This window comes from Coenobita brevimanus, chromosome 2 (assembly GCF_032717465.1).
Source record: "Coenobita brevimanus isolate Jiangsu-jjx chromosome 2, ASM3271746v2, whole genome shotgun sequence".
Taxonomy (NCBI): Eukaryota; Metazoa; Arthropoda; class Malacostraca; order Decapoda; family Coenobitidae; genus Coenobita; species Coenobita brevimanus.
The window spans coordinates 33,876,524-33,893,220 of NC_136955.1; positions in this window are offsets into that span (position 1 = coordinate 33,876,524).

Below are 16,697 nucleotides of genomic sequence, written 5' to 3' on the forward strand. Positions count from 1 at the left end.
ACTTACATGCTCTCGACGAGTCAACTACTGCTTTGGAGAAGCATGCAGCCAATATGGTGGACGGCTTAATCGATGCAAGTTTGAACAGGGTTAATGCTTTATTGCTGCCTACTAATATACTAACAAATGCACTTGATCTAGCTATGTGGAAGCATGGACTTATGCCACTCTTTGATCTGAGTCAACTGGAATATTATTACCCATTGTTAGAGGCCCAGTTGACCCATGAAGGCATCCTGATATTGGTACCTATGAGGAATGCTGTAACATACCAGGCATGGCGGTTCATTTCCTTCCCTTTTGCTACTGCTAATAATACACTTGTTGTTATTGAAGAGGGTCCAGAGGTGCTAGTTGTCTCAGATGACAAGAAATATGTAGCAGAAACGACTGTGGATGAATTTGAGAAGTGTAAGGCCTCATTTCTTGATCTCCATGTATGTCCTGCTTTCCATTTTGTCTTCGTACCATTAAAGGTAGAGAAGTGTAAGAGGGCCTTGTTGGACACAAATACTTCCTCTGCTCTGCAACGTTGCACCTTCCAACCCATTCAGTTGAAGTCAGTTTTCCATGCTCATATTCATGCGAAACAGTACTTTTACTTTCCTGAGACAGAGGATGTAACTGTGATTTGTGCCTCGCAGAATCAATTACTTACAGTAAAGGGGTACTATATTGCACCTGATTTTTGTGAGTTACACAGTAAAGAGATATCAGTTCTGCCTAGCAAGCATCAGCTAGCTTTGACAGTGAACTTCTGATCCCAGTTACGACCCTTTTTACCTTCATTCAATGTTACTTCTTGAATGTGAACAGGCTGTCTCATGTATTAAAGGAGCTTACCTTCCTCTCCCACCTGAACAGGACTGATTTAGAACCTTATGTACTGTCCTATCTTTTTCTCCTTCCTATTTTGTTCCTGGCGTTGGTCTTCTACTTATTGTGGTCTTGTCCTGTGTTTGTGGTTTAGGCTACTATTTAAGGCGCCAATTAAGGAACCCACTGAGACCACGTGTCCGTACTTGCGGATTGCAAGTGGATGTTCCTGAATAGTTACCTACCCTACACTCTGGTTAGGCTACACGGTAGTTAGGACAACAATGTCGACGAGGACGTCAATGGTGTGGCCGAGCGATGTTCTGGTGTCAACATCTTTTTCCATATGAAGTTGTAGTATCACACATTTCACAAGCTGTTTAGTCATAATTAACAGTGTGTAATGAAGTGTGAATGATGAACAACCAAATATCATTTCGCTGTTAGCTGTGGTATAGAAGAAGGTGGATGGCAGACCACAAGGGCCACCCTGTTTCAATTATAAAATGAAGGTTAGGAGAAGTGAAAAGATGAATAGTGCGTAAGTGTAAAGTCCTGGGGAACCATTTATTATGTTGGTATATGTGAATGTACTTAATACTATTTTATAGAGGTGTATAATGTGCTAGTAGAGTTGTCATTTATCTCTACTTTTTGCATAAGCCCAGAGTATATGTAGATGCTCGGCACCTCACTTTTTAGCTGACCTCAGCACCGCGCCCTAGTCGGCACGGTGAGTGTACAGCGTCAGAGGCCGTTTTACAGTTTTAAAGGGAGGCTCTTACATATCTCTCGGGTCGCAGTTATATTATTCTGTACCCAATAAAGAGAGATTTAATCTGCTCATTTCTGTCACCTTACGCTACCACTTAATAACAGACCAGCTTCCACCTTCTCGTGGCAGAGGACCTTTGGTGGGAAGTGTCGGGCAGTGACGGTGAGTAGCTGACGTGTACTACAGACAGTGTCGTCGATCCAACACGGTGGTCTAGTTATACTATACAGCAGAACACTTAATATGTAGTCAACTGCTACTCCATACGGCTACATTAAATTGGTGGCCAGCAGTGCGACGATACATTTTATTGGTGATAGCGGTGGCACGATATTTAGTGCTAGCCGTGTACCGATACAAGTTTTGGAAATAATTAGATGTGTTTTCCATTCAGTTTTGAGTACATTTGTGGAAGTTGCACACTTACCGATTTCGCCCAAAAATAAGTTTATACAGCCATCACTCCAGTAAAATAGTATTGACCTACCCCCAAAGCTGATGCTATCAACCGTAACTAGGTCACAATTGACATTACACTTTAACCTTCAAGTCACGACTAAGATGAATTAAATAAGAAAGACAATAGGGTCATCGGAAATTAGAAATCCAGTTAATCTCAGCCCGACAGACATAACAGTTCAGTTCGACCTTCATGCAAACCTGATGTTTTTTAGACAGATCGTGAACTGCGTATATGAGGAACCAATTAATGTTTAAATTTGCATATCTCAGTAAGGCTATATATTTCCTTTTATAAATCTTATCTGATAATCAATACTTAAACAATTTTCTTTTAAACGATTTATTGTCATTCGGAGTGGTGTTATCTTTGTAAATTTGGATAATGATATCACACCAACCGTAATACTGGGAAGATATTCCATTTTTTAAATCTGATCATGAGGCTCAAGATGCCACTTTAAAGACCTAGTTATAAAAATAATATCCGTTTTATCTCTAAAATTCAAAATTGTATTAATGTCTCTAATCAACAGATATTCCATGGGCTTATACCCCTTATATGCCAGCCGATTTTACTTTTGAATCGATTTTATTCTACGTGTTACCTTATTTAATTGTTACTGATTTTTTTTTTTTTCCCGCGAGGCCGAATTTTTTCACCTTGATAAATGTTTCTATTTTTTTTTTTTTTATATCACTGGGAGTTTTTGCGCCTTTGTGGAAATTGCATGTTAAGTGTTTTCACCCTTAATTATCAAGTATAACAGTGTTCACTTACTCCTAAGTGGATGCTTTAACCGTATCAAACCAACTTGTACGATTTTTTTTTTTATCCTAATGTTACCACTACAAATGAAAAGTCACAAATGACCCTCTTCCCAACGTAAACACCCAAACAATCTTCAGACCACAATAATACAGCTCAGTGTTCCTTCAAGCTGCATTTTCTTGCAGCTGGCATGCACTATACTCTTATGCCTTCAGAGGTGAGGAATAAAGTTATAAATGGTAATTAATTATATATCTCGGTACTGCGACAGTGTTCAAACTTTCGCGTATTAAATTTTAGGTGAGTCAAAAACTCATTCATATAACTTCTCATTATTTACCAGTTTTCAGAGCTTTTACCTAAGGAAATGTGATATATGGTGTAACAGGAACCTTCATAATGTGCAAATATTCTTCTTCTTCTTTTTTTTACATTCAGTAAGGAAGTTCGATATAATTTTAAAGTGCTTCTACTGCAGGTAAAAAAGAACACATTCGAAATTTCTCGCATGTTTCCATTACCCCCAAATCAATTCAATTTTATTGCTCTTAAACATCTCAGATGCCAGCTCCCTTTATGTGTCAATTCATTTCTTGTTATATATTTCCTAAATATGATTTTTTCACCCTCGGAAATGTCGTCTGAGTTTTTGGAAGTAATTTTGTTTGTTTCCCAACTAGTTTTAAGTACATCTGTGGAAGTTGCATATTTAGCGATTTCGCCTAAAAATGAGCTTATACAGCCATAACTCCAGTAAAACAGTGAACTGCTCCCAAAGTTCATGCCATCTGCCATAACAAGTTTATAATTGGCACTACTTTTTATCTTCGAAGTCACGCCTAAGATGAATTTTAAAAAAGCCAACAGACTATTCGGAAATAAAAAATCAACTTAGGTTCAACCCGGTAGACGTAACAGTTCAGGTCGACGCTACTGCAACCTGAGTTTTTTTTAAACCAATCATGAACAATGAAACTGCGTATAGAAGGATATTGTATATCTCAATACGGCTGTGTATTTACTTTTTACTAATATATACCGGATAATCAGTACCTAAACAATTCTCTTTTAAACGATTTATTGCCTTTAGGAGTGATTTTACTTGGTAAATATGGATAATATCACAAGATTGTCATACTATGAAAGTATTCCATGCTGCCACTTTAAAGCACTACGTATATAAATAAAAATAATATCCGTTTTATCTCTAATTTCTAAGTTGTTTACACGTCTCCAAATGCCAGCCCTCTTTACCTCTGAATCGATTTTATCCTACGTATTACCTCATTTAGCCTTGTTACTGTTTTTTTTTTTCCTAGGCGTAATTTTATGAGGCTCAGAACTGTTTTCGAAATTTTAGATACAATAGGGAGTGTTTCCCAGCTAATTTAGAGTAAAATTCTGGAAGTTGCATATTTAGTGTCTTCGCCCTCAATTCTGCGGTTTTTAGGATCGCTCAAGTATAATAGTTTTGAATTACTAATAAAGCCGATGCTTTTACCGTAACAAAACAACTTGTACTATTTTTACATGGAATTACCACTACAAAAGAAAAAATTATATATAACGTTCTTAACGTAAAAATACAATGTGCAGCCGACATTAATTCCGTTCATTCAGTGTTCATTCAACCTGATTTTTTTTTTTTTTCAGCTGTCATGCACTGTACAGTATGTCTACAGAGATGTGGAAGAAAGTTCTAAATACTGTAATAATTAATTATATATATCGGTACTGCGAAAGAACTTATACTTTCTCGTATTAATTTTTATGTGAGAGTCAAAAGCTCATCAATATTCCTTCTCACGAGTTATTAAAGTTTTGAGAGATCTTATCTAAGGAAGTGTGTCTTATGGCGTATCAAGAAACTCAATTGATTGATTGATTGAAAATAATTACAATCTGGCGGCGCAACAGCCAGGGTCATATGCCGCCGGATGACAAAGTAGAAGACACGGCAAAATAAAAAGTGCCTATTCAAAATAAAGTTACTATCTGTTAGTAGGAATAAAACACTAAAAATAATAAAAGAATAATTTATAAAATAATTACTTATAAAAGTGGAAGGAGGCCCGTCTCCTGAAGAAAACTAAAAACATCAGTAAAATCGTTAGAGGCCTCACCAAGCATCGAAGACAAACAGTAGGCACCATCTGCTCCCCCATGCCTATGAAGGAACCTCTGACGCAGGCCCTCCAGACTCGGACACTCGACCAGCAAGTGACGGACAGTAAGGGGAACAAGGCAGTCATCACAGTACGGTTGAGTTTCACCACACATGAGGAACCCATGTGTAAGCCGAGAATGCCCAATGCGAAGCCAAGCAAGAGCCACCTCCAGTCGCCGAGACATAGAGGGAAGAACCCTTGGCACAACCACTCTCTGAAAGGTTTCTTTTAGTTTATTATGAGAAACACCATCCCAGTGTCTCTGCCAACATGTACGAATTGCATACCGCAAGTAAGGTGTTACATCAGAAACAGGAAGTGGGTAGTCAGCTGGGGGCTGTTGAGAAGATGCAGCTTTAGCTAAAGTATCTGCCCTCTCATTCCCCACCACACCAACATGTGCAGGAACCCAACAGAAGTCTACACGGCGGCCACGGCGGCCAAGAAGAAAAAGCCACTCTAAAATTGATAAAACCAATGGATGGGATGCATTAAAAGACTCCAGTGCAGACAAAGCACTACGTGAGTCACTATAAATCACAAAAACGGATTGGGGGAGAGTAAAAATAATTTTAACAGCATATAAAATTGCAGTCAGTTCTGCTGTATACACTGAAGTAATGCCAGGAAGGCTACCGCCCCTAGTAAAGGGAGGGAAGACAACACCAAATCCTACTCCAGTATCAGTCTTAGACCCGTCAGTATAGACGGGGACAGAACCCTCATGAATGGAGGCATGTTCTAAAAAGAGAGAGAGGGACACCTGAGAGGCCAGTGAGCCCTTTTTTCCAACAACGGACCTACAGAATGTCACGCGAGGGAGTAGCCAAGAACCCACCCTTGGGATCCGATGTGGACAAATTGCCAGTCTCGAGACAGAGAGGGCTAGCATAACAGACCGGACCCTGTAACCAAATGGCTTTGGGAAATTAGGACGGGTCTCAAAAACAGAAGATCGGGAATCCTGTGAGACAATGGCACAAGAAATTGAGTCTGGAATGCGGTGAAGACGATACCAACACCTCATCATTAGCAACTGGCGTCGCAAGTCCAAGGGGAGTACACCAGCAACTACCAACAAACTTGGAATTGGGGATGATTTGAATGCCCCGGTTGCTAGACGAACACCAGCATGATGCACAGAATTTAACAACCGGAGGCGGGCATCTGTTGCAGAGGAGTAGACCTCACACCCATATTCAACTTTAGGAAGAATATATAAGAGACCTATGCAAGAGGAGGAGGGTCTGACGGTCAGCACCCCAAGAGGTATGAGCTAAAACCCTCAAAAGACTCAAAGCTTTAAGACAAGCCACCTTAACAGAACGAATATGAGGAACCCAGGTTAATCTTCTATCAAACAGAAGACCCAGAAAACGCGTCTCTTCCACACAGGATATTCTTCTACCATAGAGATACAAGTCAGGGTCAGGGTGGACTCCTCGAAGACGACAAAAATGTATAGCCACTGTCTTTGCTGAAGAAAAATGGAAACCGCGTGTTTCTGCCCAGTCAGAAATTCTATTGAGAGCCAGCTGCAACTTCCTCTCTATCAGAGACATTCTAGACGCAGTGAAGGAAATCGAGAGGTCATCGACATACAGTGATCCTCGTACACCATCAGGAAGTACACTTACGACACTGTTCATGGCTACAGCAAACAGAGTAACACTAAGGATACTCCCCTGTGGTACTCCATCTTCTAGTGCTCGGGCATTAGAAAGCACTCCTCCCACTCGCACCCTTAAAATTTGGTTAGATAAAAACTGTTGAATAAAAACAGGTAAGCGCCCACGAAGATCAAACTCATGAAGAGAGAGTAAAATACCATGATGCCATGCAGTGTCATATGCCTTTTCCAGATCAAAGAAGACCGTGACCTGGTGTTGGTTAGTGGAAAAAGCCTCACAGACAGAAGATTCCAAGGAGAGTAATGCATCAGAGGTAGATCACATTTTTCGAAAACCATACTGGGCCTGGGATAAGAAGTCACCTCTCTCTAAAAACCACACATGCCTAACATTGACCATCTTTTCCAAAACTTTACATATACAAGACGTCAAAGAAATAGGCCGATAATTCGTCGCCTGTAGGTGGTCCTTACCTGGTGTGGGGATGGGGATAACTACAGCAACACCCCAACTAGCCGGAAACTCCCCAGAACACCAGATCTTATTAAACAGTGAAAGCAAAAACAACAGGGACTCATCAGACAGGTGGCGTAAAAAGGCATAAGGAATATCATCAAAACCAGGAGAGGAATCATGGCACTGCGACAGAGCTGACTGGAGTTCAAAAATTGAAAATGGAACATTGTAAGGCTCTCCCCCAGCAGAGGCAAAACTGAGACCACGAGATTCTAGGCGCCGACGGTGGCAAGCCAAAGGTGTATCTGCATCCTTCTTTGACACACTGGCAAAATGGTCGGCAAGCAATTCTGCAACAGCAAATGGATCAGCCACAGTTCCACCTGGTGCAGATAAAACAGGAGGGGATGATACAGTAAATTTACCTGAAATTTTCTTTACTCGGTTCCACACCTGGGTGATGGAAGTCCTCAAATTGATGGAGGAAACATAACCCTTCCAGGACGAACGCCTGGCCTCCTTTAAGATCCGCCTCGTATGAGCTCGTGCCCTCTGATACGCCACCAAATACTGAGGATCCCCACGGTGACGACGAAGTCGTGAGAAGGCGACTCGTTTGGCTCTCACTGCGGAACTACACTCCGAGTTCCACCAAGGAACTGGACGTTTAGGAAACTGACCCTTTGTTTTTGGAATAGATAATAGGGCTGCTGAGTGCAGCACGGTATTGAAATATGACACAGCCTCTGTAAGACAGCCAAACTCATTGACAGAAAGGGAAATGGAACTTAATTCCCTAAAATATGGCCAGTCAGCCTTATCCAGAAGCCAGCGAGGAAGACGTGGCTGAGGTCCACCTGCACTAGCAGTTAAGAGTAACGGAAAATGGTCGCTGCCATACAGGTCTGGCAACACATCCCAGTTAAAATCTAAAAGAGCATCAGCTGAACATAAGGACAAATCAATGGCAGTAAAAGTTCCTGTCTGGCTATGGAAATAAGTCATTATATTGGAGTTTAAAATGCCTAACTCCTCATCTTCCACTAAAGAGGCCAGCATAACACCCCGAGGGTTGGCCTCACTGTTTCCTCATAGTGGATGGTGACCATTCATATCTCCTAGTAACAGAAAGGGAGAAGGAAGACAATGAATAAGGTGTTCCAGATCCGCCCTTTCAACAGTTGCACTAGGAGGTAGATAAAGACTGCAAACTGTAAACTGCCGACGTAAAAACATCCGGACAGCAACTGCCTGCAAGGGACTGGAAATATCCAGATGACTATATGGAATATCCTGGCGAAGGAAGATAGCAGCACCTCCATGACGACCTTGACCCAGCACAGGATCAGAATAATAAGCATTGTAGCCAGAAGGACCAGCAACCACCAACCATGGTCTCCTGGATACACATGCATAGCGGAGTAAATTGAGAAACTAGATGACACAGTTCCTCATAGTTAGCACGTAAACCCCGACAATTCCACTGGATGATAGAACCCATAGTGGAGGGGAAAATGATTAAGTGCGGGACTGTACACCTCCTGACATGCGAGTGGGTTTGGAATGATGCTTAGGAAGGCCCTTGGTAAGAGACTGTCCAGCACCAGGAACCCGCGCTTTATGTCGAACATCCGTGGGCAAACGTGAGGACGTGGAAGATGAAAGTTTTACAACACTCTTCCTTTGAGGTAGAATAACATTCGGTTTGGATAGATGCTTGGAGGCCACCTTGGGTAATGTGGGACGGCCAGTGCTACCATTAGAAGCTCCAGAAGTGGAAACAGAGTCGACAGGATTAGAACCCTGCAAGGTTGACATTGAGCTTTTCAGAACGGACGCATCAGCTGTCTGTCCAACACCATCCCCAGGTGGGGACCTGACTACAGGTGAACCACCAGCAGCAGCTTCCATTTGGCTAGACCTCTCATCCTCTGAGGCAGAGGGAACAGTAGAGAGGTTGATACAAGGTTCGACAACAGAAACCTTAGGTGGCCGGCTTTCAGGCTCTGAGGACTCTGACGAATTACGATGACGTTTGCCGGATACAGAAGGAGCCTCATTCATACTGGACAAGTGGGAATGAGTCTCGTCAGCGTGTACATCTGCCACCACCACAGAAGTACGTGAACCGTCAGCCACTGAAGTGGAGGCAGAGACAGTTGGAGCAGTGGGTGGATGAGCATCAGTCACACACTTATCAGTAATTCCAGGATTAACAACATCCATCAAATCAGTAGTTGGGGAAGTGGTCACTGTAAAGGGTCGTGGCAACTTCTGGGACACAGAACGACGTACAGGTGCCCCAGAAAGGACAGACACATAAGTAACTCCAGGCCGAAAGAAAAGAGTCTGGGCCCTCCTCTTTGCTTCTGGAAAGGGAACCTTCTCACGTGCACGAATGGATAAGATCTCCTTTTCAAGGCAGTATCTTTGACAGCTTTTTGAAAAGACAGCATGAGGACCTCCACAGTGATAGCATTTAATGGGTCCTGTACAGTCGCTGGTATGGCTTGATCCACCACAAGAGACACAAACACCAGGAAGTCCAGCTTGTGCACGACGGCAAAATTTGCTGACATGGCCATATCCCTGACAGTGGAAACACCGCCTTGGGGTGGGGACATATGGCTTCACAGGAATTGACAGCCAAGCCAGCTTCACAGATTTAGGTAACATTAACCTATCAAATGTCAGGAACAATGTCGGTGTTGGGGTCAAAATTCCTTCGATTTTCTTCTGTACACGTTCGACCTTCACCACGCCTGACGACTGCATTTCCTCCAACAATCTGGCCTCTGAGTATCGAAGAAGGTCATGAGAAAAGATCACTCCTTTACACTGGTTGAAAGTACTGTGTGGAGTGCATCAAACATCTAATCCAGAAACAGAGGTCAAATTCAACAATTGCATGCTCTCTTCAGGCGATGATACTTCAATGAGGATGCTTCCATCGCCCTGGGATGATATTCGGGGTTCTCTGCCACAAACTGAAATAATCGAATGGTGCAATTCAAATATGTCAGTATCCAACACAGATCCACCTCTGGAGGATCTGAGCACTAGATACTTGACAAATGACTTAGGCTCTGTGTCATCTGAGCTGAACCCAAGAGCCGAACCAACCAGACGTGGCCTCCTCCCAGTCCCAGTTGAACGCTGGGGCATAGGAGGAAAGCCACCATGGGCCTGAAAAGGCTCCAGAGTGGCTATGAGGGTGGTGCCATCTGAAGTATGTCCTGGGACAGAAGCCACGTCGTCAACAACATTTTTATCAATACTCGCCATATGGTCTGCTATAATCTTCATTCCCCCACCCCCCCACCCACCATGGAGTCCAACAAGGGGAGGCCATATGTCAGGGACAGAGCCACTGACGACCCCAGGGGTAGCAGAGGAGTATACGCAGGTAACCACTTGGGGACCCGGACAAGGGTGACTCCAGGACAATAGGAGCCACCAGGCCCCCCAGTGCCCACTTGACCCTAGCCAACGCATGACCAGCTGATTGACCTGGTCGGGCCCAACCAGGCCGCCCATCTAGCCAGAATAAGGGACCAAAGAGGTGTATTGCTAGCTGCAGGGCGCATCGTGCAGCATTGCTCAACCTCCAGGACTCCCGTCTCCCAGCATTACGGGACGCCACGCACGGCAAACACGTGGGGAGGCAACAGTCCTGCCCTAGATGGCAAAAGGGCAGGGACTAACATCACCAGCAGACCTCCTCCACCAGTGATATAGGGGGTGCTTGGTCCACGTGACCGACAGATGCCGAACCCTACAAAGGTAGGCGTGCCTCCAAAGTAGGTGGCACGGCCAACCACGCTTCAAGCCCCGCCACCACGTCAAGGTGACCCCCCTCAGCGGGGTCAAGAAACTCAATAATGTGCAAATATTATTATTTTTATTTTACATTCAGTCAGGAGGTTCGATGTAATATGAAAGTGCTTCTACTGCACATATAAAACAATAGTCATTCGCAATTTCGCGCTTGTTTCGGTGACCCCCACATCAGTTGAAACATCATTCCTGAACATTTCAGATGCCATCTTTCTTTCCGTGTCAATCGATTTCTTGTATATGGTTCCTATATGGATTTTTTCACCCTCAGAAACTTCTATCTTCTGAAAATAATTGGGTGTGTTTTCCAATTTTGAGTACATTTGTGAAAGTTGCATATATATAGCAATTATGCCCAAAAATAAGTCTATACAGCCATCACTCAAGAAAAATAGTCTTGACCTAGCCCAAAACCGGATGCTATCAACCGTTAATAGCTAACAATTGCCTTTAATTTTTATTATTGAAGCCAGAGCTAAGATGAATTAAAAAAAGAATAGACTATTCGAAAAATAAAAACTAAGTTAATTTAAAAACGAGACACAATAGTTCAAATCGGTGCTCCTGCAATCTGATTTTTTTTTTACACCCATCATGAACAATAAAACTGCAAAAATGAGGAATCAAGTAATGTTAATAAAATGTGTATCTCATTACGGCTAAATATTTACTTTTTCCTAATATCAGTACCTAAAATTTTTTCTTTTGAACGATTTATTGCCTTTCGATGTGATTTTACACTGGTAAATATGGATAATAATGTCTCACGAACCGTCATACTTTGAAAATATTCCATTCTGAAATTTGATCAGGAGGATCAAAATGCCACTTTTAAAGCCCTGGTCATATATGTAAACATAATATCCGTTTTATTTCTAAATTTCCTAGTTGTTTAAACTTCTCTACTCAAAGGAAACTCTTTGGACTTAAGCCCATCAAATGCCAGCCTTCTTTACATGTGACTCGATTTCAACCTACGTGTTACCTCATTTAGGCTTGTTCCTGATTTTTTCTCTTTTTTTATTTCGAGGCGGAATATTTTCACCCTCAGAAATGGGTTCGGAACTTTACACACAATTGGGAGTGTTTCCCAGCTTATTTAGAGTACATTTGTGAAAGTTGAATATTTAGTGTTTTCGCCCTCAATTATGTGGTTTTTGAATCACTCAGATATAATAGTTTTGAATAACTCCTAAGGCGGATGCTTTTATAGTAACAAAACAAACTGTACGAATATTTTAATCCTTACGTTACGACTATAAAGGCAAAAATCACAGATGTCCTTCCAAACGTCAAAATACAATTTCCAGACGGGTTCCTTCAACTTTTATTTTTTGTAGCTGTTTTACACTTTATGTCTATGGAGAAGAGAAATAAAGTTATAAATGGTAAATAAAGATATGTCTCGGTATTACGATAGTTTATACCCTTTCTCGTCTTAGATTTTGTGAGAGTCACAAGCTCATCAATAATCCTTCTCACGAGTTATCAAAGTTTTCAGAGATTTTACCTAAGAAGACGTGACTTAAGGTCTAGCATGAACCTTTATAATATGCAAATATTCCTTTGGTTTTACATTCCGTGAGGAGACACAATATAATTTTAAAGTGCTCTACTCTAGGTAAAAATCAATATTCATTCGAAATTTCTTGCTTGTTTCGGTGGCCTTCAAATCAATTAAAACTTATTTTTCTTAAACACCTCAGATGTTCGCTCTCTTTTCATGTCAATCTACATTTTTTATATGTTTCCTAAATAGGATTTTTTCACTCACAGATATGACTTCTGAGTTTTGGAAATAATTTGGTGTGTTTCCCAATCAGTTTTGAGTACATTTGTGGAAGTTGTATACTTAGCGATTTCACCCAAAAATAAATTTATACAGCCATCACTCCAGTATAATAGTATTGACCTACCCCCAAAGTGGATGCTATCAGCCGTAATTAGTTCACATTTGGCATTAATTTATATCCTTCAAGTCACGGCTAAGATGAATTAAATAAGAAAGATAATAGGCTCATCGGAAATTAAAAATCCAGTTAATCCCAACCCGACAGACACAACGGTTCAGTTCGTCAGTCATGCAACCTGATTTTTTAAGACAGATCGTGAACAATAAAACTGTGTATATGAGGAACCATTTAATTCTTATGAATTGTATATCTCAGTACGGATATGTATTTCCTGTTATTAATCATATATATCTGATAATCAGTACCTAAACAATTTTCTTTTAAACGATTAGTTGCCTTCAGAGTGATGTTACCTTTATTTATTTGGATATTAATAATATCACACCAACCATTATACTGGGATGATATTCCATTTTTTAAAATTTGATTACGAGGCTCAAGATGCGACTTTAAAGCACCAGTTATGAAGATGAAAATATTATCCGTTTTATCTCTAAATGTCCAAATTGTTTACACATGGCTAATCAAAAGAAACTTTATGGGCATTAACTTCTCATATGCCAGCCTTCTTTAGTTCTGAATCGATTTCATTCTACGTGTTACCTCATTTAAATTTGTTACTTTGTTTTCTGAAGCGGAATTTTTTCACCTTGATAAATGTTTTCTGATTTTAAGATATAATTGGAATTCTTCCCGGCTACTTTAGAGCGCCTTCGTGGAAGTTTCATATTTAGTGTTTTCGCCCTTAATTATGCAGTTTTCAGGATCACTCAAGTATAATAGGTTTCAGTTACTCCTAAGTTCTTTTGATAAGGTTAAACCGCATCAAAACAACTTGTGCGATATTTTTTTTATCCTATAGTTACCACTACAAATGAAAAGTCACAAATGGCCCTCTTCCTAACGTAAACATCCTAACAGTCTCCAGACGACATTAACACTGTTCATTCAGTGTTTCTTCAACCTGCATTTCTTTGCAGCTGTGATGCACTATACTCGTATATCTTAGGAAGTGAGGAACAAAGTTATAAATGGTAACTAATTATATATCTCGGTATTGCGATAGTGTTTAAACTTTCTCCTATTTAATTTTTAGGTGACAGTAAAAAAACTCGCTAATATTACTTCTCAATTTTTACCACAGTTTTGAGAGCTTTTACTTAAGGAAATGTGGAATATGGTGTAACTACCTTCATAATGTGCAAATATATATATATATATATATATTTTGTACATTCAATCAGGAGGTTCAATGCAATTTAAAGTGCTTGTACTGCAGGTAAAAAAGAACACAATCGAAATTTCTCGCATGTTTCCATTACCCCCAAATGAATTGAAATTTATTGTTCTTAAACACCTCAGATGCCAGCTCCCTTTATGTGTCAGTTCATTTCTTGTTATGTTTCCTAAATGTGATTTTTTCAATCTCAGAAATGTCATGTGAATTTTTCGAAGTGATTGGGTTTGTTTTCCCAATGAATTTTTAGTACATTTGCGGAAGTTGTATATTTAGCGATTTCGCCAAAAAAATAAGTTTATACAGCCATAACTCCAGTAAAAACTACTCCCAAAACTCATGCCATCTGCCGTAACAAGTTTACAATTGGCACTACTTTTTATCCTTGAAGTCACGGCTAAGACGAATTTTAAAAATAGCCAACAGACTATTCGGAAATAAAAAATTAACTTATCTCCAAACTGCGGACACAACAGTTCAGGTCGACTCTATTGCAAATTGATTCTTTTACACCCATCTTGAACAATGAAATTGCGTATATAGGGAACAAAGTAATGTTTATAAACTGCGGGGGAGGTGGTGGCTGAATCGGTAGAGAGGCGGCTTGCAGTCCTAATGGACCCAGGATCGAATCCCGGCTGGGGCAGGGAACAGTTTAAGGATTTGAATTTCGTAAAAAGCAGACGTTCCTGATCTACCAGATGACCCCCGACATGTCATAAAAGTACCCCCGTTAATACCAGTACACTAGTCCTGTATGAGACAGCCCTAGCATGTATTCAGTATGGACGGTAGGGGTTAGCGCCGAAGTGGTGACATGTGAAGGTGTAGGAGGACTACTGGGCTTTGGGATAGGCCACTGCCCCCAAGAAATAGGCCCAGAGTCGGACACGTAAAAAAAAAAAAAAAAAAGTATATCTCAGTACGGCTATTTATATACTAATAAGACATACCAGATAATACCTAAACAATTTTCTTTTAAACGAATTGTTGCTTTTTGGATTAATTTTACTTGGTAAATATGGATAATGATATCACACAAACCATCACTCTATGAAAATATTCCATTTTTTAATTTGATCAATAGGTTCAAGGTGTCACTTTAAAGAATAACGTATATGGATAAAAATATCCGTTTTATCTCTAATTTCCAAGTTGTTTACACGTCTACAAAGGCCAGCCTTCATTACCACTGAATCGATTTTATCCGACGTATTACCTCATTTAGCCTTGTTACTGTTTTTTTTTTTTTTTTCGTAGGTGGAATTTTTGACCCTTCGAAATGTTTTCGGAATTTTGGATACAATAGGGAGTGTTTCCCAGGTAATTTACAGTAAAATTCTGGAAGTTGCATATTCAGTGTTTTCGCCCTTAGTTATACGGTTTTTAGGACTGCTCAAGTATAATAGTTTTGAATTACTAATAAAGCCGATGCTTTTACCGCAACAAAACTACTTGTACTATTTTTATCCGAAGTTACCACTACGAATGAAAAAGGCACATATGACGTTCTTCTTAACGTTACAATACAATGTCCAGCCAACATTAACTCCTTTTATTCAATGTTCCTTCAACCTGCATTTTCTTTTGCAGCTGTCATGCACTATACGTCTACGGAGATGTGAAATAAAGTTCTAAATGGTAATTAATTATATATATCGGTATTGCGAAAGAATACATACTTTCTCGTATTAATTTTTATGTGAGAGTCAAAAGTTCAATATTCCTTCTCACGAGTTATCACAGTTTTGAGAGATTATACGAAAGGAAATGTGGTTTAAGGTGTAACACGAACCTTCATAATGTGCAAATATATTTTTTTTACATTCAATCTGGAGGTTCAATGTAATTTTAAAGTGCTTCTACTGCAGGTAAAAAAAAGAGTACTTTCGATATTTGTCGCTTGTTTCGGTGACCCCTGTATCAGTTGAAACTTACTGTTCATAAACACCTCAGATGCCAGCTCTCTTTCCGTGTCAATTGATTTCTTGTATATGTTTCCTAAATGGATTTTTTCACCCTCAGAATTTTCTTGAGTTTTTTTTTTTTTTTTTTTTAAATAACTGGGTGTGTTTCCCAATCAATTTTGAGTATCTTTGCTCAAAAATAAGTTTATACAGCTATCACTCCAGTAAAATACTTTTGAACTACTCCCAAAGCGAAAGCTTTCAACCGTAACTAGTTCACAATTGGCATTCCTTTTTCTCCTTGAAGCCACGCCTAAGTTGAATAAAACAAAAAACAATAAACTCATCGGAAATTAATAATCCAGTTAATCTCAACACGACTTAAACATCAGTTCAGGTCGACGCTCCTGCAACCTGATTTTTTTAAAAGACCCATCAAGAACTATATAACTGCATCTATGAAGAACCAAGTAATATTTATAAACTGTATATCTCAGTACGGGTATGCATTTAATTTTATTAATAAAATATATCTGAATATCAATTCCTAAACAATTCTTCTTTAACGAGGTATTGCCTTTCGGAGTGATTATACCTTGGAAAATATAGATAATGCTACCACACGAACCGTCATACTGGGGAAAGATTCCATTTTGTAAATTTGATCAGGGGGTTCAAGATGTCACTTTATAGTCCTAGACATAGATGAAAATAATATTCTTTTAA